At 56.4% G+C, this 17,421-nt stretch overlaps 2 long non-coding RNA genes and 3 other non-coding genes across 5 annotated transcripts; 2 read left to right on the top strand and 3 right to left on the bottom strand.

The window, feature by feature from the left end:
- Positions 1 to 2,189: 2,189 nt before the first annotated feature.
- On the bottom strand, positions 2,190 to 2,353 carry LOC139078580 (U1 spliceosomal RNA). The gene has a single exon (XR_011531596.1). It is a non-coding gene; the product is annotated as a U1 spliceosomal RNA (small nuclear RNA).
- A 3,095-nt stretch (positions 2,354 to 5,448) lies between these two features.
- LOC139078054 (uncharacterized) lies at positions 5,449 to 6,226 on the bottom strand. The gene is made up of 3 exons (XR_011530782.1): positions 6,094 to 6,226; positions 5,854 to 5,977; positions 5,449 to 5,586 (listed from the first exon to the last, which is right to left on the bottom strand). It is a non-coding gene; the product is annotated as an uncharacterized lncRNA (long non-coding RNA).
- Positions 6,227 to 6,804: 578 nt separating this feature from the next.
- Positions 6,805 to 6,968, top strand: LOC139078586 (U1 spliceosomal RNA). Its single transcript, XR_011531603.1, has one exon. It is a non-coding gene; the product is annotated as a U1 spliceosomal RNA (small nuclear RNA).
- A 339-nt stretch (positions 6,969 to 7,307) lies between these two features.
- Positions 7,308 to 9,727, bottom strand: LOC103543398 (uncharacterized). The gene is made up of 5 exons (XR_011530780.1): positions 9,614 to 9,727; positions 9,210 to 9,313; positions 8,034 to 8,140; positions 7,559 to 7,681; positions 7,308 to 7,462 (listed from the first exon to the last, which is right to left on the bottom strand). It is a non-coding gene; the product is annotated as an uncharacterized lncRNA (long non-coding RNA).
- Positions 9,728 to 13,812: 4,085 nt separating this feature from the next.
- On the top strand, positions 13,813 to 13,976 carry LOC139078587 (U1 spliceosomal RNA). Its single transcript, XR_011531606.1, has one exon. It is a non-coding gene; the product is annotated as a U1 spliceosomal RNA (small nuclear RNA).
- The last annotated feature ends 3,445 nt before the right edge of the window (positions 13,977 to 17,421 follow it).

Here is a 17,421-nt window from a genome sequence, read left to right on the forward strand (position 1 = left end):
GTGTGTGTACGTCTCCGCGGCCGTTCTGAAGGAGCCTGGTCTGGGCGTCACGGCGCCGTCACACGGCCCGGCCTTCCCCGTGGGTGCTCTCGGGCCCGCTGGGGCGCTGGTGCCCGTTTCCCTCTTGAACTGACGCTCCCGATGCTGTTGGAAGGCTGATTGTCCTTTTCGCTGGTGTGTTTTGTCCTTCGCGTGACCTTCACCGGTGAAAACACGCCCATGGGACGCCCCGAGGGGGCGGACGTGGGATGGAGAGCCCATGCTCCTGGGTTCGGGGGCAGTCCCTCCGCGCTGCCCTGGCGGCTTCAGGCAGGTGGTCTGGACCTCTCTCTGCCTCGGTTTCTCTACTAGAAAGGACATATTGCCCTACCTCACAGGGGTGTTGTGAGGATTAATAAATGTTGGTCCGGTGCTTTGGAGACGGGAAGGTGCAGTGTAAATGCTAAGAAAGAGCACGTCCCAGGCCGACAGCTACGCAGTGTTCCACAGACCCGTCAGCGACTCTGTTCCGACCATGGTGGCCTTTTTTTGGGAAGCGGGTACAGTGGAAGGTACACCCCTTGGCCCCTGCTTGTGTTTTTGGAGTGCGTGCTGGGGTGGAGTAGACTGCAAGCGGCAGTTACATATGGGGTGGGGGGTGGGGGGTGCTGCTTAATAAACAGATATAAATGTGTAGACTGATGCGGGTTCGGTGAGTCGAGGAGTCGAAAAAGATTTCTTGGACTCTCCAGGTCTGGTAGTAGTGCTCTCTTATTCAGAGAATGGCATGGAGTAGCATGGGGACAGGACCCACCGCAGTAAGAGCCGCAGGCACGGGGACAGGACCCATGGGCAGTAAGAGCTGCAGTGTGTTGAGGGTTAGAGCTAAATTTATGAGGCATAGGTACGTGAGTGCTTTCTTTACAAGACAAAGGAAAGATGATGAAAAAATCATTAAAATGGTATCAGTGCAAGTGGGGTCTGGTTATTGGGTGGTCCTACAACTTTAGATAGGCATCAGACCGGATTAAGTCAGGACGTCCTATGCTTCCCGGAGGATGACCTAGAACAGTATGCAGGGCAGGACACCTTGGGCTTCTCTCCCTGGGGCAGGGGCAGCCATGATCCTCATCATTAACGACCACACTCTCCAAGGGCCTTCTCACTGACAAAACGTACAAACCGAGTAAAGAGCGTATGTTACCCGCTCCAGGGCGGACTTCGGCAAGATCTGCTTTGCACCTCCGGGTCAACTGAAGCGCTGATTCCCTAGCTCGCTGCCGGTCTCTGAGAAGAAGAGGCAGCCCTGCATTCACTGCTGTTGAGTTGGGGCCTTCATTGCCATTGACGGACCATCTCTTGCCTGGGAGACACAAAGGCGACACAAGAAGACACCTGGTGGCAGAGAAAGTCCCCCACGGACAGTCCAGGCTCTCTCAGGTGAGCCTTTATGCGCCCAGACGGGAAGAGGAGCGGCCCAAGCGGTGGCAACGGCCTGGGGAGTCAACAGCGGGGCGGGAAGCAGCAGCGTGAGCCATTTGGCCATGAGGAGGAAGGACGGCAGGAGAGGCAAGTGCAAAAGCAAGCGGGACAGGCCTGTAAGCCACTGAGGCTCAGACTGGGTGAGACGTCTACCTGGTTTGTCAGAGCTTACACGATTTCTTCGTGTTTCGCAGTAAAACTATGGAACTTGAGCCCAATCTGGTCTTTCTCAAGCGGGGCCCTATGGAGGAAAACAGTCAGTAAAACAGGAGAGGGGGGGACGAGGGTGGTTGATTTAAAAGGGAAACTGCGGTGGGGGGATAGGAGCATTTCAAGACCTTAAAACCAGGGAGCGAAACTCTGTTGGAGTCCTCCCATCACACGCACTTTTCTGTGTCGGGGCAGAGAGAAACGGGAACGCGCCCCCCTCCCCCTCTTCTGTTAAAAGACCGTGTACACGCCCTAAGCACGAAAGACGGAGCCCTCTCTGTCTGTGGCGAACAGACAGAACATTGGCTCCGAAGAAGCAAATCAACCAGCAGTTCGTGGTTTGTATTCACGGCGCGGGCTTACCTCCCAGAAGAACAGCTAATCCTGCCAGCGACCTCACTGGCCTAGGAAGAACACGAACGACGCCGTGGAGCGTTTAAAACCCTGCCTCCAACAGAGAATGCATAAATAGCTGGCTTACCGGAAATGACCCCAGTCTGTCGTTCCACTACAAAAGCCAGGGGAGAGCGCGAACGCAGTCCCCCACTACCACAAATTATGCAGTCGAGTTTCCCACATTTGGGGAAATCGCAGGGGTCAGCACATCCGGAGTGCAATGGATAAGCCTCGCCCTGGGAAAACCACCTTCGTGATCATGGTATCTCCCCTGCCAGGTAAGTATGAGGTGCTCGGCCCGCCCCGACACGCACCCCCGCGGGCGCCCCGCTCCTTACGCACGGTCACTTCCCCCGCCCCGCCCCGCCACGCCGCCTCCCGCCCCCGCCCCCTGGAGGCCCCGCGGCCCCGCCTCGCCCACGCCCACGACCACCCCTGCAGCGTCTGGATCTCCGCACGCGAGGCGCCGGGGCCACGGCGGGGCGGGACCGGCAGCCTCAGCGCGCCCGCTCATCTGCATACGCCACGCCCTTGTCGTGACGTCCCCGGCGGCCTGTCGCCCCCTCCGGGACGCGGGATCTACGCGTCTCCACGGGAGACTCGACGAGTCTGGGGCCCGGAGGGGACGCCCGGGAAGACGGGGTCTCGCGGCGCCGGCGCCCAGCAGCTCGGGGTCCCCCGGGGGGCGGCTCCGGGCTCGGGTCCGGTCTCCCCTTCCTCTCAGCGAAAAGGAACCGCAACAGAGTGTCGCTTGAACGTTACATACGTCGGAGGTCAGAGTTTCGTCAACAGTTTAACACGAACTTGGTTTAATCCTCATTCGGGACCTTTCTTTCCGATTCTCTAGTGACCTATTCTTGCAACCGTGACAGGAGAGCGAACAGAGCCTTTCCGGGCAGGGCGTCCCTTCACCGCGAAGCTGGCGGGTAGGGGAGGGGTGCTGAAGGGCCTCTGAAAATCGAAGGGGCACAAACGTGACGTTTCTGTCCTGGGGGCTTCGGGGACCTGTTTCAGGCCTCCCGGATTTGCCTTGTCCTCTTCTAGACAAGAAGGGTCTTTCGGGAGGTCAAGTGGAGGTTGAACGCGCGTCCTCCCCAGATGTGAGCTCGACGGTCGCGGAGTGTGTGACCGGGGGCGGTCGGGGCCGCGCAGCAGAGCGGGCCGGAGGACCGGGCGGCCGGGGAGGCCTCCTGAGGCTGAGGCTGTGGCTGCGCCCGGGTCCCCGGAAACAGACCGGGGCACCCTCCCTGATTGCCGGTTGTCTCGGGAAGAGTTTCCTTTCTTTGTGTTTCCTGAAAACAAAGGTTTCTCTTCCCTAACCTCAGTGCAGTGATCAAATTCAAGAAGTTAACAGTGGGACAATATTATCGACTCCGCAGACGTTATTCCATTTCCATCAATTGTCCCAATAATGTCCTTTATCACAAAGGAAAATTCAAAAGCACCTGTTGCGTTCAGTCGTCGGGTCTCTTTAACCGACTCGAATCTGAGGGAACGCCCAGGTCATTCTTTGTAGTCCATTACTTAGGCATTTTTGAAGACTACGGGCCAGTTATTTGTAAAACATCTTTCAGTTTGGGGGTCGTCCTGTGTTTCCTCATAATTGCACTCCCGTATGCATTCTGGACAGGAAGGCTGTGTCAGTGACGCTGTGTCTGATGTGGGTTGACTTGTGTCCCTCCAAAAATATGTGGGAGTCCTAACCCTGGGACCTATGAGTGTGACCTTATTTGGAGACAGGATCTTTGAAGACGAGGTCGCTAGAGTGGGCCCGCATCCAACAGGACTGTCCCGTATAAGAGGAAAGTGCCACGTAAAGACGCAGACACGCAGGCAGAACACCATGTGATGACAGAAGCAGAGGTTGGAGTGATGTCGCCACAAGCCAAAGATTGACTGTCACCGCTAGAAGCTAGAAAGAGCCAAGGAGAGACTCGACCCGGAGTCTCAGAGGGAGCACGGCCCTGCTGACACCTTGATGTTGGACTTCTAGCTTCCGGGCCCCTGAGAGAATACGTTTCTGTTGTTTAAGCCACCCAGTGTGTGGGACTTTATTATGACCTCCCTAGCAAGTAAATGCGGTGTCCTTCTCTGGGCCTCACATTTGGAGGCACACGAAGTCAGTTTGTCCAATTGGTGGTGTCGACGTTGATTACTCGATTAAGGTGGTGTACGGCAACCATCCGCCACTAGAGGGGTTCACCAGGGTTTCCCTTGGTGATAGTAAGTAATTTGCGTAGAGGTAGTTTGGGGATATGTCAACATCCTGTTCCTCTGCAAACTTTAACGCGGTGGTTTTTAGCATCCGGTGGTGACTCTGGCATTATGATCGCCAGATGTTGGTTCTCTAATTCCATCACTGATTCTGCATTTATTAGTTGGATTCTATTGTCGGGAGGAAGAACCGTCTTTAATAATTCCGATGTTCAAATGTTCTGCGTTTGGGCCTATGAAAGCCAGGCCATTGGGGCCGGCCCAGTGGCGCAGTGGTTAAGTGTGCATGTGCATGTTCTGCTTTCAGCGGCCGGGGGCTCGCCGGTTGGGATCCCGGGTGCGGACATGGCACCGCTTGGCAAGCCATGCTGTGGTAGGCATCCCACATAGAAAGTAGAGGAAGATGGGCACGGATGTTAGCGCAGGGCCAGTCTTCCTCAGCAAAAAGAGGAGGATTGGCAGCAGATGTTAGCTCACGGCTAATCTTCCTAAAAAAAAAAAAAAAAAAAGAAAGAAGGAAAAGAAAAAGAAAGCCAGGCCATGTAATTTTGGGAGCATTTCCTTCTTTCCTGGCACAAGGTGTTCCAGGCTCATCTTGTACCTTCCCCGACTCCTGAAGATCACCTCTGTCTCCAAAGAGCCCTGGTTCTTTTCAGTGGGGAGCAGCTCGTAGGAAGCAAGGTCAGGGCACTAGGGATGCTCATGGCTACTGGATGTCTCGGCTTCCACGCCGCTTCAGGGGACAGAGCTCGGAAACACATATACTTCCTGCACATAGCTATACCGGCTAAAAATGAGGAGCCCAAGCTGATACCTGCAATTCCAGCTTTCGACTTAACACCAGGTGGTTCCTCCTTGCCCTCCCCCTTCTCGTACCTGCATCTCTTTTCTCCAACCGCGAGAACCTTGACCCCCAACATCCACTTACTCATTAGCTCAGTCCTACGATACACACATCAGTACAGAATTGCTATGTTGACGAAAATAAGCCATAGCCAATCTATAAATGAAAATTTGGGGTGAGTTTATTCTGAGCTAAAATGTGAGGACCGAAGGAAGAAAGGGCACCAAAGAAGTGGGGTGCACAGAGTGGTTATATACTCCCAAAGAGGATGTTTCACATAGGATTGAAACGTCCCTTTTACAATAGTCGCCAGACTGCTCCGTCGGCACAGCGATTGATGGACACAGCAGGGAGGTCTGCTGTCTCGGTGGACCCACCTGGGTGGCAGGTCTGTTGTCTCAAGTTGGGTGGTCACAGGTGAGCTGGGTGGTCAAAGGTGAGCGCAGCAATCAGTTCCTAGCCTAAGGAAAGATGCTTATCCTTAAGGAAATGCCAATGTGGGGGGAAGCTGCACCTTTAAGGCCATTTGTTCTTGCCAGAGGAAATGTTTAAAGCAGCTATACAATGCGTGCTCAATGGCCATGTGGCCATGTCACGCCCTTTTGGAAAAACAAAGTCAGGCCGAATGAATTAGGTTCACACCAAATGGCTTCTTCATATACTCCAATATATACCATTGCTTGCCATTTCTATTTGTCAGTTACGACCCCATACCGGGAAGGACAGACCTGCGATGGGACAGCTCCTTCTTTGCAGTTCTTCTCCATAGATTTGAAGATGCTTATGGTCAACGTCCCACGTTCAAAAGTCATTTCAGTTGGTTATTTTTTTTTCTATTTCGGTGTGCTTACACTATTCATGTGAGATACAGTTAGGTTCATTAGCATTTACGTCCAATTTTAGGGGGTTTCCCCCGTCTTTAAGAAATAAATGTACAACATTGACGGAGTTATAAAAATCAAAATCACCTAGAAAGGCAGGGACACTCCGAAACGCGGCGTTCTCTCCTTCCTCTCACCCCTGCGGCTAATTTCATCAGTCTTCTGTTCCCTTTGGCAAAACTGTGTATGTTGCTCCTAGTTCACATTTTTTCCCAGACAGAGGGTAGCATGCTCCGTATATGTTTGCACTTTCTTTGTGTCACTCGACACAGTCAATGCGTCGTATCTAGAGAACCCTAAAGGCGAAGCCGACCTGCCCTGCCCGGCTCTGAGCCCACGGGGGCCGGCCGAGACAAAGGAAGCGAACCCCAAGCCGAGCCCGCGACAGCGAAATTTCCCGGCGGGAACAAAGTTCGAAGAAGACGGGGAGAAAGGCAACGCCCTCAAGCTAACTGTAAACTACAAACGGGCGTTCATGTTAACCGGAGGAGTCACAGCTGACCTCTCCTGCTTCTCCCGACTTCCGTCGCCCGGGCAAGGGAAAGACAGGCTGCCCGGGACGTCACGACAAGGGCGTGGCGTATGCAGATGAGCGCGCGCGCAGAGGCTGCCGGTCCCGCCCCGCGTGCGGAGATCCAGACGCTGCGGGGTTGGTCGTGGGGGTGGGCGAGGCGGGGCCGCGGGGCCTCCAGGGGGCGGGGTCGGGGGCGGGACGCGGCGTGGCGTGGCGGGGGAAGTGACCGTGCGTAAGGAGCGGGGCGCCCGCGGGGGTGCGTGTCGGGGCGGGCCGAGCAACTCATACTTACCTGGCAGGGGAGATACCATGATCACGAAGGTGGTTTTCCCAGGGCGAGGCTTATCCATTGCACTCCGGATGTGCTGACCCCTGCGATTTCCCCAAATGTGGGAAACTCGACTGCATAATTTGTGGTAGTGGGGGACTGCGTTCGCGCTCTCCCCTGACAATTTTGGTTTACGAATGTCAGATGCCGTGGTGGTTTTCGTCAGAAAGCCTGCCGTGTTTCAGTTTCCTTCAGGCTATAGTTTTTGTTTCTCCGCTAGTATTGTGTTTTTACTTCCTCTCTCTCTTCCGCAGTTGTTTTCCTGACTTCTTTAGCCCGAGCTTTCTGTCTCTGTTAGTTCCGCTGTCTTTTTCTCGTAGGGGTTGCGGAACTTCCAAAAGGCTGGGGTTTTTTTGTTTTTTTTTGTTTTCTTTGTGAGGCGAGACAAGTCTGCCTAAGTACCTTGGTCTGTGTTTCGGGCACCATCCCGACGCGCCCTTCTCAGCACCAGTTCTGTCCTTGTCTTTTTCCTGCTGAGTTCTCTCCAGCGCTTTCATCACCTCGCTGCTTAAGTGTGCTTCTTAAGAATAACGGCAACTTCAGCAGCAGCTACCACGTGCGACCTTGTTCGGACTGCCGGATCTTAGACCTCCCCTTTACAGGATCCACTGGATCTGAAGCAACATTTTAACAAGATTCCTCGTTGATTCTATATACGTTCAAGTTTCACAAGCACTGACCTAACACACTATATATTTTAGTAACCTTACCCACTGGAATGTAAGTTCCATGAGGTCAGGGATTCTTGGCTATTTTGGTGACGGCTCCGTGCATACTTCACTAGAATAGTGCGTCGCTGTAATATGTTTCTAATATACTAGTTTGATCTCAGCCTTCAGAAACAAACAAACAAAAAAAACTGTTTCCCAGCAGCTTCCCAGGTTCTAGCCCTGAGTCCAGATAAGATTAATAATACTGTGTCCTTCCTACAGGGAAATCACAGGGTTGGGAGCACTGCCTGTTCATCTTCATCAGCAATGTCTAGGAATACCGTCTGCTTGAGCCCCGGGATGAAAGCTATAAAAAAAAAAAAAAACAAAAAAAAACCAGGCCCCGAGCCCAGGGAGACAGGATCTCCTAGTCCACGCCGTGAGCCTCCAACCCAGCCTCCTTCCGCCCCTTTGCGCTTTAGGAGAATGTGATCACTTCACAGACATCGGAAAAAGGCCAGTCAAGGGGAAGCACCTTCTGTTTCTCCCCCGCCTGCCCCTCTCTTCATCCAGTGCTTCACCCTGGTTCAAGCTGCGGGAGGCAAAACTTTACTTTGACCCTCTTAGGGTCTCCGGCAGGACCTGAGAATCAAATGGACATAAAACAGAATAATAGGACATGTCCATGGGAGCCCCTTGGCAAAATGAAGACCCAAAGAAGCGGCTCGACCCAAAAGGAGCCCTGGTTCCTTTCATTGGAGAACGGTATTTAGAGACCAAGATCTGGTGCTTGGCGCTTGGTGTTTGTTGATACCGGTGTGTCATTGCTTTCAGGCCCTGGTGTGTCATTTGCTTCGGTGGATTATAATCCATTGTTATCATTATCTCGATTTGGCCAGTCGGAACCCTTTCAAACTGACTCTAGTGCGCTTGACATGTCCGCCTCGGTCCCCGCGCATTTCTTTTACTTTCTGCCCCAGCTCCCACGTTCCAGGCTCAGCTTGTCTCTTCCCCGCCCCGCCTCGCTGGGCCCCTCCCCGCTCCTGCGCAGTGACCTAGGCTCACTTTCCGGTGCCGTGAGGCTCACTGACAGGGCACGGAGAAGGGATGCCCGGCTAGGCGGGGAGACCACGTCCAGGGGGTGACAAGGCCGAGAGATCCCCAGCCTTTGAGGCCTTGGCTCCCGTCCTCTGCCCAGCGACCTGGATTCCTGGGGCAGAGGCGGCTGCTTCCGGAAACAGGGCCCGGTTCTGTGGACCTCCTGGAGAGGCGCTGGAGCCAAGGGGGAGGGAGGGGCAGAGAACGCTGATGTCCGCGTTGGCCTCCTCGCCTTGGCTCCGTGCATTTTACAAACGTTTCAGATGCCAGCTGGTGTGTGCCCACCACTCAAGACCGCTCAGCCACCCAGCGAAAGTCCCACCGAGGCCCGGCAAGCCACAGTGAGGTGGCCTCCCCTCGACTGAGCGTGTCCCCACTCCCTGACTGGGCGGCAGGCACCTCTGCACCTTCTAGGATGAGGGGCAGTGCCTCGGAAGGCACCCCCGCCCCCCCCCACACACACACCCCCACACTACTTTCTGTGACACCCCAGACGGAAAGAGTCGGGTGTGGGGCTCACGCTCACGTGTGCTGGTCACCAAAATCCACTCTCCTTCCCCCTTCAGCTGTTTCCCCAAAGCACCAAAGCTAGGGGGTCCCAAGGATGCCACACCTCCACATCCAGTCAGGGGCCGTGTCCAGTGAAGGCCTAAGGTTCTGTCCGTCGTCTCTGTCCTCTGGTCTCCGCAGATGGTGACATTCGAGGCTCAGGGCTCTCTGTAGCGGCAGGGCCATAGGATCTTCCTGAAGGTCCCCTGTCAGACTGCCATGGCACGACTCCCCGGACCCGAGGAGACTCCACAGACTCCGGCTCAGCCCATCTTAGTTAGCCGTGGGACAGGACGGAAGGCTGAGGCTGCAGGGGGGAGACCGGGGGCGGCGGGCCAGGAGAGGGGGACTGTGTGGAAATGCAGTCTCCAGCCTCAGAGGCAGAAGCAGGACCGAAAAAGAGCTCGTGGGCTCAGGGGTGAGGGAAGGGCGGCGGCTGGGCCCCTGAGGCTTCAGGGAGCCACGTACCACTGCGCTTCTGTTGCGGGTCCTCTCTGTGATGCGCTCCAGCTGGACAGCGGGTCTCTGGACTTTCCTTCCCACAGGAGGGAAGAGAGCAAGGGCCGCTCCCCGGCCTTCGGCCTTCTTCTCTGCACGCACCCCCTCCCCAAGCCGGCTCTATCCCCAGGTGAAGCCAGGCCCATCTCCTGCTGGGTGCTCACTGGTTGGGCCTCGGCATCTTCCTCTCCAGGCCCTGCCAGGTTAGCCTCAAGGGCCCAGCACTCCAGTTAGCCAGCTGGTCAGAACCCACAGGTTCTTGCAGGCCCGTGCAAGGAAGTGAATTGGTGTGCCCCTCTATGATGGCAGCCGCCCACCTCCCACCCCCATCCCCCTTCTGCTCCCTGCCTTCAGCCCCCATAGCCCCCGACTCTCAGGGCTCTCTCCCAGCTCTGTTGCTGCGCTGTTGCCGTCATATACGCGTGTATGTAGATACAGACAAGATACTGGTGTAGATACAGACAGAGACATCTCCGTCAGATCTAGCAGGAGAATCGGTGCGGGGCGTTGGCCAGCACTGTACAGTGGGAGCGATCGTTGCTCCTTCCGCAGGAATTCCAACCCTCCCTCAGCTCCAAGAACCGCTGCAAAGGTACGGGAAAGTTGCAGTTTCCCCGGGCCACACCCCTGTCCTCAGCCTGGCAGGAAACCAGAACGGGCCTCCGGGCCTCCGAGGCTCCCCTCGTGACTGTCAAAGCCCACCAGGAGCCCTGCTGCACTTTGCTCCTGCCGGCGTCAGCCCCGGTGCCGCGCGCAATTGGCAATGGCTTGGAAACCTCGGGGCGCCCGTTCTGTCCCACGAGTAGATCAAGCCGGTCAGGGAAGAGGGTTTCCTGTCTCGCTAGGTCCACATATGTATAGACCATACGAGAGAGGGAGAGAGAGAGAGAGACAGAGAGACAGAGACAGAGACAGACAGACACAGAGACAGAGAGAGACAGAGACAGGTACAGAGACAGAGACATTGAGAGACAGAGAGATAGACACAGAGAGAAACAGACACAGAGAGAGAGACAGAGACAGAGAGAGATGCAGAGAGACAGAGACAGAGTGGGAGAGACAGAGAGAGACAGAGACATAGAGAGAGAGACAGAGACAGAAAGTCAGAGAGAGAGATGCAGAGACAGAGACAGACAGACACAGACAGAGACACAGAGAGTCAGAGAGAGAGATGCAGAGAGACAGAGACGGAGACAGAGAGGGAGAGACAAAGAGAGGCTGCAACTAGGAGACACAGGGACCGTGAGCATCGTTTGCGAGGAGGGAGAGCAGGCGACGGAGAGTCTTCACGGCGGCTGCCGTGCTGGTCCCCGGCCGCTGTGAGGGCCTGTGTGCCTGTCAGCCTCCAGGGCTGGTCGTGGGCACAGCCGCTTTGCCCACGGGTGTGGCAGGGCTCTGTGAATGGGGAGCAAAGCGGCCGCGGCAGAGCCGGCGCTCCGGATGGCGGGCCGTGGGTGAATCGATGTGGAAAGGGCGCGGGACGTCGCGGGCCGGCTGGGGCTGCGCGACACGGCAGGAGCAACGGGGGCTGTTTGGCGCCGAGGGGACTGCGTCCGCGGACCGTGCGGAGACGGCGCCGGTGCGCTCCCCGGCGACAGCACACGCGAAGCTACGGCGGCGTTCCGAAAAGGCTTCGCGGGCTCTGGCCCGCGCGCGAGAGGACGCTGCGATCCTCCGGGGGCAGGAGCGGGCGCTGGGCGCCGGGGAGGCCCTTCAGGAGGGCGCAAGAGCTCGGGCAGCTCCTTCGCGCCGGAATCGAACCAGCGACCTAAGGATGTCCACGCCCGCCCAGCCTACAGTCCTCCTCTCTCCCAGCTGAGCTGTCGAAGGGTGCGCGCTGCCACGGCGGGGTCGTTCCTTTTTCTTGGAACCACGGAGGCCACGTCCCTGGACCGCCCGAAGCCCGGCCGCCTCGGCTTGGCGGGAAGCCCCTGGGAGGAGAGCCGCGCGCTCGGCGCCAGGCGCCCCCCTCCGGGCTGGGCACATCCTCCGCGCGGGGCTGCGGGGTCGGCGTGAGGGGGCGTGTGTGGGCTGCGGCCGGCCTCCCGGGACGGCGATTTTCAAGGTGCCTGGGCCCGGGCTCTCACCTGCTGCCTCCCGTCCCCTCCCCGCGCCCCGACCCGCAGGCGGCGACGCCAGCGGTCCGCGGCCGGAAAGCCGGTAAGAGGGGGAGCGGAAGCGGGGCGTCGGCGGAGGGACGCGGGGGTCGGGCGGGGGAGGCCTGGCGGGGGGGAGCAGCAGAACCCACCGGCATGGGCACCGGTGGGCGGCTGCGAACCGCCCAGCCACCACCTGCTTTTCAAGCGCCTTTAGTTCAAAACAGTCCTTATGCCAAAATGGCATTTTCGGGGGGTGCATATTCGGCCCCCATTCCAGGCCAACAGCGTGGTGCCTGGCTAGTGCAGATGCCCTCGCTGGTCTCTCTGCTCGGGCCCTCGCCACCCTGGCAGCCAGAGGGATGGGGGCCGGGGAGGGGGCGGGGGTCGTGGCGGGGCCGGCGAGGGTCAGACCAAGCCGCTCCTCGGCTCAGAGCTTCTGGTTCGCTGAACTCCAGGCCTTCGGTGGTCTACAGACCCTCGGCGTCCGAGGCCCCAGTCACCTCCCGGACTCCACGGTGCGCGACTCTCTGACGGCGCCCCGGACACCCGGACACGGGCCTCCCTGCCGCTCTGCAGGCGCCGTCCTCCCGGGCCTGGGCGGCCGACTTCGTGCCGGGAGGCCCCGCCCCGAGCCCGCCGGCCCCCTCGCCCCCTCACCTCCCCTCCCCGGGCCTCCGCTCCCACGGCCCGTCCCCGGCGCGGCCCCGCCTCACTCAGCAACCCGCCCCTTCCCGCAGCTCCCCGGCCCCCGTCCCTCCTCCGTTTTGTCTCTTTTCATGGTTCTTAACACCTAAGGTACGAATTCAGTTACCTGTCGCGTCCGTCGTCGACTCTCTCCCGCTCTCCTCCCTCTTCTCTAACGAAAACGTGAGCACCGAGAGGGCTTCCCGTTCCCAGGTGCCCGGACGCTGTCCGGCACCGGGTACGCGCTCGGCAAACAGGCGTCGAGTGGCCCAAATCTTGCGCGTCCTCCGGGAGGAGACCCGAGTGTGACAGGAGGGGCCGGCGCCAGGGGCGGGCTGGAGCGCGGCTTCCGGCCCCGTCGGACGCCCGCCCGAGACAGCGGCGGCCCCGAGCCGGCCCGGCCCTCCCTGCTCGACAGCGTCCATCCGTCCAGAAGGGCTCACGACCGAGACCGCGGACCCCCCGCGGCTCCACACCGCCCCTCTCAAGGACCGAGAGCCGCTCCTCGGGAAGGTCCTCAGGAAGGAGGGCGACAGTCGCCCTCGCACCGACCACCCTTTCGTGGTCCTCCCTGCTCTGACCCGACCGAGCCGCCGCCCTTCGTTCTGCCTTTGAAACGCCCAAGGCGCCTCCGCGCGAATCGCGGCGCGGCCCCGCTCTCTCCGCCGCGGGCCGCAGCGAGGGCGCGAAAGCCGCGGTCTCCGCCTCACCGTCCGCCGCGCTCACCCCGCCCCGAGCTCGGCGCCCCCGCCGGGCTGCGGCCGGAGGGGCCCGCGGGACGCTGGCGGCCGGCTCTCTTTCTTCCCAGCTTGGAGCCCCGGCTCTCGCTCCGGCCCGACTAGCCCAGGCCGCTACACGTGCGGAAGCCCGAGAAAGAGCCCGCGAAGCAGCGGGAGCGCGACGGCAACCGGCCGAAACGCCTCGCCCGAGCGTCGGGAGATTTGAGGGCGAGTGGGAGCCAGCGAGGGCGATCAGGGGCTGGAACCGCCTCCTCGCTGAGAGGAAGGGGAGACCGGACCCGAGCCCGGAGCCGCCCCCTCGGGGGACCCCGAGCTGCTGGGCGCCGGCGCCGCGAGCCCCGGACTCGTCGGGTGTCCCGTGGGGACGCGTCGGTCCCGTGTCCCCGAGCGGGAGACAGGCCGCCGGCGACGTCACGACAAGGGCGTGGCGTATGCAGATGAGCGCGCGCGCAGAGGCTGCCGGTCCCGCCCCGCGTGCGGAGATCCAGAAGCTGCGGGGTTGGTCGTGGGGGTGGGCGAGGCGGGGCCGCGGGGCCTCCAGGGGGCGGGGGCGGGAGGCGGCGTGGCGGGGCGGGGCGGGGGAAGTGACCGTGCGTAAGGAGCGGGACCGGCGCGGGGGTGCGTGTCGGGGCGGGCCGAGCAACTCATACTTACCTGGCAGGGGAGATACCATGATCACGAAGGTGGTTTTCCCAGGGCGAGGCTTATCCATTGCACTCCGGATGTGCTGACCCCTGCGATTTCCCCAAATGTGGGAAACTCGACTGCATAATTTGTGGTAGTGGGGGACTGCGTTCGCGCTCTCCCCTGGCTTTTTGCGTTATCTAAAAGCAGCCTTGTTCCGCGAGCGACGTCTTTGGGGGTTTTTCCTTGTTGCTTGCAGACGTCTTCCTTCAGGCGCTTCATGAAGGGTCTTCCCAGCACCATGCTCACGATTTCGGGTGGCTCGGTATTCACTTACGTTCTTAGCATCGTGAAGGCCACACACAGGAGGAGGAGAGTCCCGTAGCGGGGTTACTCCCGTCTAGTTTTCTTGTAGTGTAGTTAACGCAGTGTTTTCTTCTCGACACATCCTTCCCATCAAGCCGCTTAACAAAACTTTTCTTTTGGTCAAATTTAGGGCTTGGGTATTTGGATACCTACTACTGACTTGACTTTGGTATCATAAAAGATTAGTAAGGAACGGGGCCTCGCTTTTACAACAAAAACACAGACAACTCGATCAATAAATCGGCAGAGGATACGAACAGACATTTTTCCAAAGAAGATATACAGATGGCCAACAGGCACATGAAAAGATGTCCAATGTCACTAATTATTAGGGAAATGCAAATTAAACCTGCAATGAGATATCACCTCACACCCGTCAGAATGGCTACAATTAACAAGCTGTGAAATAGTGTTGGAGAGCGTGTGGAGAAAAGGGAATGCTCCTACACAGCTGGTGGGAATGCAAACTGGTGCAGCTACTATGGAAAACAGTATGGAGATTTCCTCAAAAAATCAAAAATAGAAATGCCGTATGATCCCGCTATCCCACTCCTGGGTGTTTAGCCAAAGAACTTGAAATCAACCGTTCAAAGAGACTCCTGCGCCCTATGTTCACTGCAGCGTTATTCACAATAGCCCAGACGTGGAAGCAACGCCAGTGCCCATCCACTGATGATTGGATAAAGAAGATGTGGTGTATATATATACAATGGAACGCTACTCAGCCATACAAAAGACAAAATCGTCCCCTTTGCAACAACATGGATGGACCTTGAGGGTACTATGTTAGGCAAAATAAGCCAGACAGAGAAAGACAAACCCCACGCGATTTCATTCATGGTGTGGAAGATAAACAAACACATGGACAAAGACAACAGATTCCTGGTTACCAGAGGGGAAGGAGGTGGGGGGAGTGGGCAAAAGGGGTAAAGGGACACATGCGTATGGTGAGAGACAAAAACTCGGGGCCAGCCCCGTGGCCCGAGTGCTTAAGTTCACGCGCTCTGCTTCGGCGGCCCAGGGGTTCGCCGGTTCGGATCCTGGCCGTGGACATGGCACCGCTCATCAGGCCCTGCTGAGGTGGCGTCCCACGTAGCACAAACAGAAGGACCTACAACTAGAATATGCAACTATGTACGGGGGCGGGGGGGGGGGGGGGGCTCTGGGGAGAAGAAGAAATTTAAAAAAACAAGAAGATTGGCAACACATGTTAGCTCAGGTGCCAATCTTTAAAGCAAACAAAAACAAAAACTAGACTGTTGGTGGTGAGCACGATTCCGTCTATACGGAAACTCAGATATAATAACATACGCCTGAAATTACACAATGTTATTAACCAATGTGGTCTCAATAAAATTAAAAAAAATAAAAAAGTCTGTGCCCTCAAACAAGTAGGTAATTTATTACCCGCTAAAGAAGTTATTCCTCCTCTCCTTTCCTTCTGCCCAGGACTTGATTTGAGATTGAGTTGGCTAGCGGGACCCTGGAGGACCAGGGGGAGCAGCAGAGAAAAGTGGAAGAGGGTTCTGTGAAAAACAAATCGCCATTCTCACATTTCCTCTCCTGTTAGTCTCAATCTTTCCTTCTGTCTATCTAAATAATTTTTAACTTTCCTCTTAGAATGGTATGAATCCTATAAATCCATATTTCATTTGCTTGGGATGCAGCCCTGCTAAGAACCTCCAAAAATACATTAATTTATCTAAATCAAAGGAACCACCCTCAGGCCATTAGACTGGATTGTCATAGGCAGACCCCTTCCACAAGTGGGAGAGAGAGATTAGCCATTTAAGAGAAAGACCTGCATGCAGCGTTTCTGGCTTCTTATATTCTTCTACCCTACCCTCAAAGCTAATAGTGATCCTGACAGGATTTTAGAGCCTATATTAACCATACTCACTCAGTATCTTGATACTGGAGAGGCTGGGTCCTCCAGGTAGTATTCCAGAAGAGCTGAGAGCTTCAAGGGAGACTTTTTAAAAACCAACTCAGGGTCTCTTACCTGACTGTTGTGTGGCCGTAAGACTTTTTAGCTGGTCCACTCACATCGAGAGCTGCTGGACCAATCCTGTCCTTGTTGCCGGGTTTTTGGGGAAAATAAAATCTGCTAACTCAGTGAATCCTCTCCACAAAGGTAGAAAGAAAAGAAGTAAATAGTTTTACTTAAAAAGCATTAAACCAGACTGTAATGTGCATCACAGGCAATCCATTAAAGAGATTGCAGAGACAGTGTGTTAATCTGCTTGGGCGGCCATCATAAAACGCCACAGAATGGGGCGCTTAAACAACAGGAATTTCTCTCAGTTCAGGAGGCTGGAAGTCCGCGACCAAGGTGTTCACAGGTTTGATTTCTCCTGAGGCCTCTTCTTGGCTGGCAGCCATCCCTGGTGTCTCTCTTCTTATAAGGAGCCCAGGCCTATTGGATTACAGCCCAGCCTCTATGACCTCACTTAACCTTAATTACCTCCTTGAAGACCCTATCTCCAAATACAGTCACATCGGGGTTAGGGCTTGAACAACTCTGGGAGCATATCTCAAAGGGATAGAACAAGAATTTACAAATTTTCTAAGAAAAAGAGGGAAGAAATCTCTTTCCCTTTTGGCACTCAGGGGTGGGGAGGTTTCAGTTTCATATTTACTCTTAGATTACATGTGTCCCAGTGGCTGTGAGCTCAGGGACGACCTGGACATACGGGACTTAGGATGGTGAAATGGCAATATTATCGCTGGAGGAAAAGTCCATGTCAGGATGGAGGCCCTGAATCTGAAAATACAATCATGGAGAGTCTCTTGCCTGGGGACATTGCCTTAGGCAGTCAGGAGATTCTCTCCAGGCAGCATCAATGCAAGGTCTTTCTAGATGGCCAGTCTTGCCTGCTCTCCCAAGTTCATTAGAGGAGAGCACAAGTTTTGGAAAGGGCCTCATAAACGGGCCTTCTCTGTCACCACACATGTATGTCTACTTGGGAGTGAGATGACTCAGTTCCAGTCCTTCTCAAAGAGCCAGCACTTTGCCCACTGCTGGGTGTATGAGTTCTTTATATATTTTGGAAATTAAACCCTTGTCAGATATATGACTTGCGTATATTTTCACCCAGTTGGTGGGTTGTCTTTTCGTTTTGTTCCTGGTTTCCTATGTCTTGCAGAAGCTCTTTAGTCTGATGTAGTCCCATTTTTTTATTTTTTCTTTTGTTTCCCTTGCCTGAGTAGACACGGTATTCGAACAGATGCTGCTAAGACTGACGTCAAAGAGCATACTGCCTAT

This window comes from Equus przewalskii, chromosome 1 (assembly GCF_037783145.1).
Source record: "Equus przewalskii isolate Varuska chromosome 1, EquPr2, whole genome shotgun sequence".
NCBI classification, from domain to species: domain Eukaryota; kingdom Metazoa; phylum Chordata; class Mammalia; order Perissodactyla; family Equidae; genus Equus; species Equus przewalskii.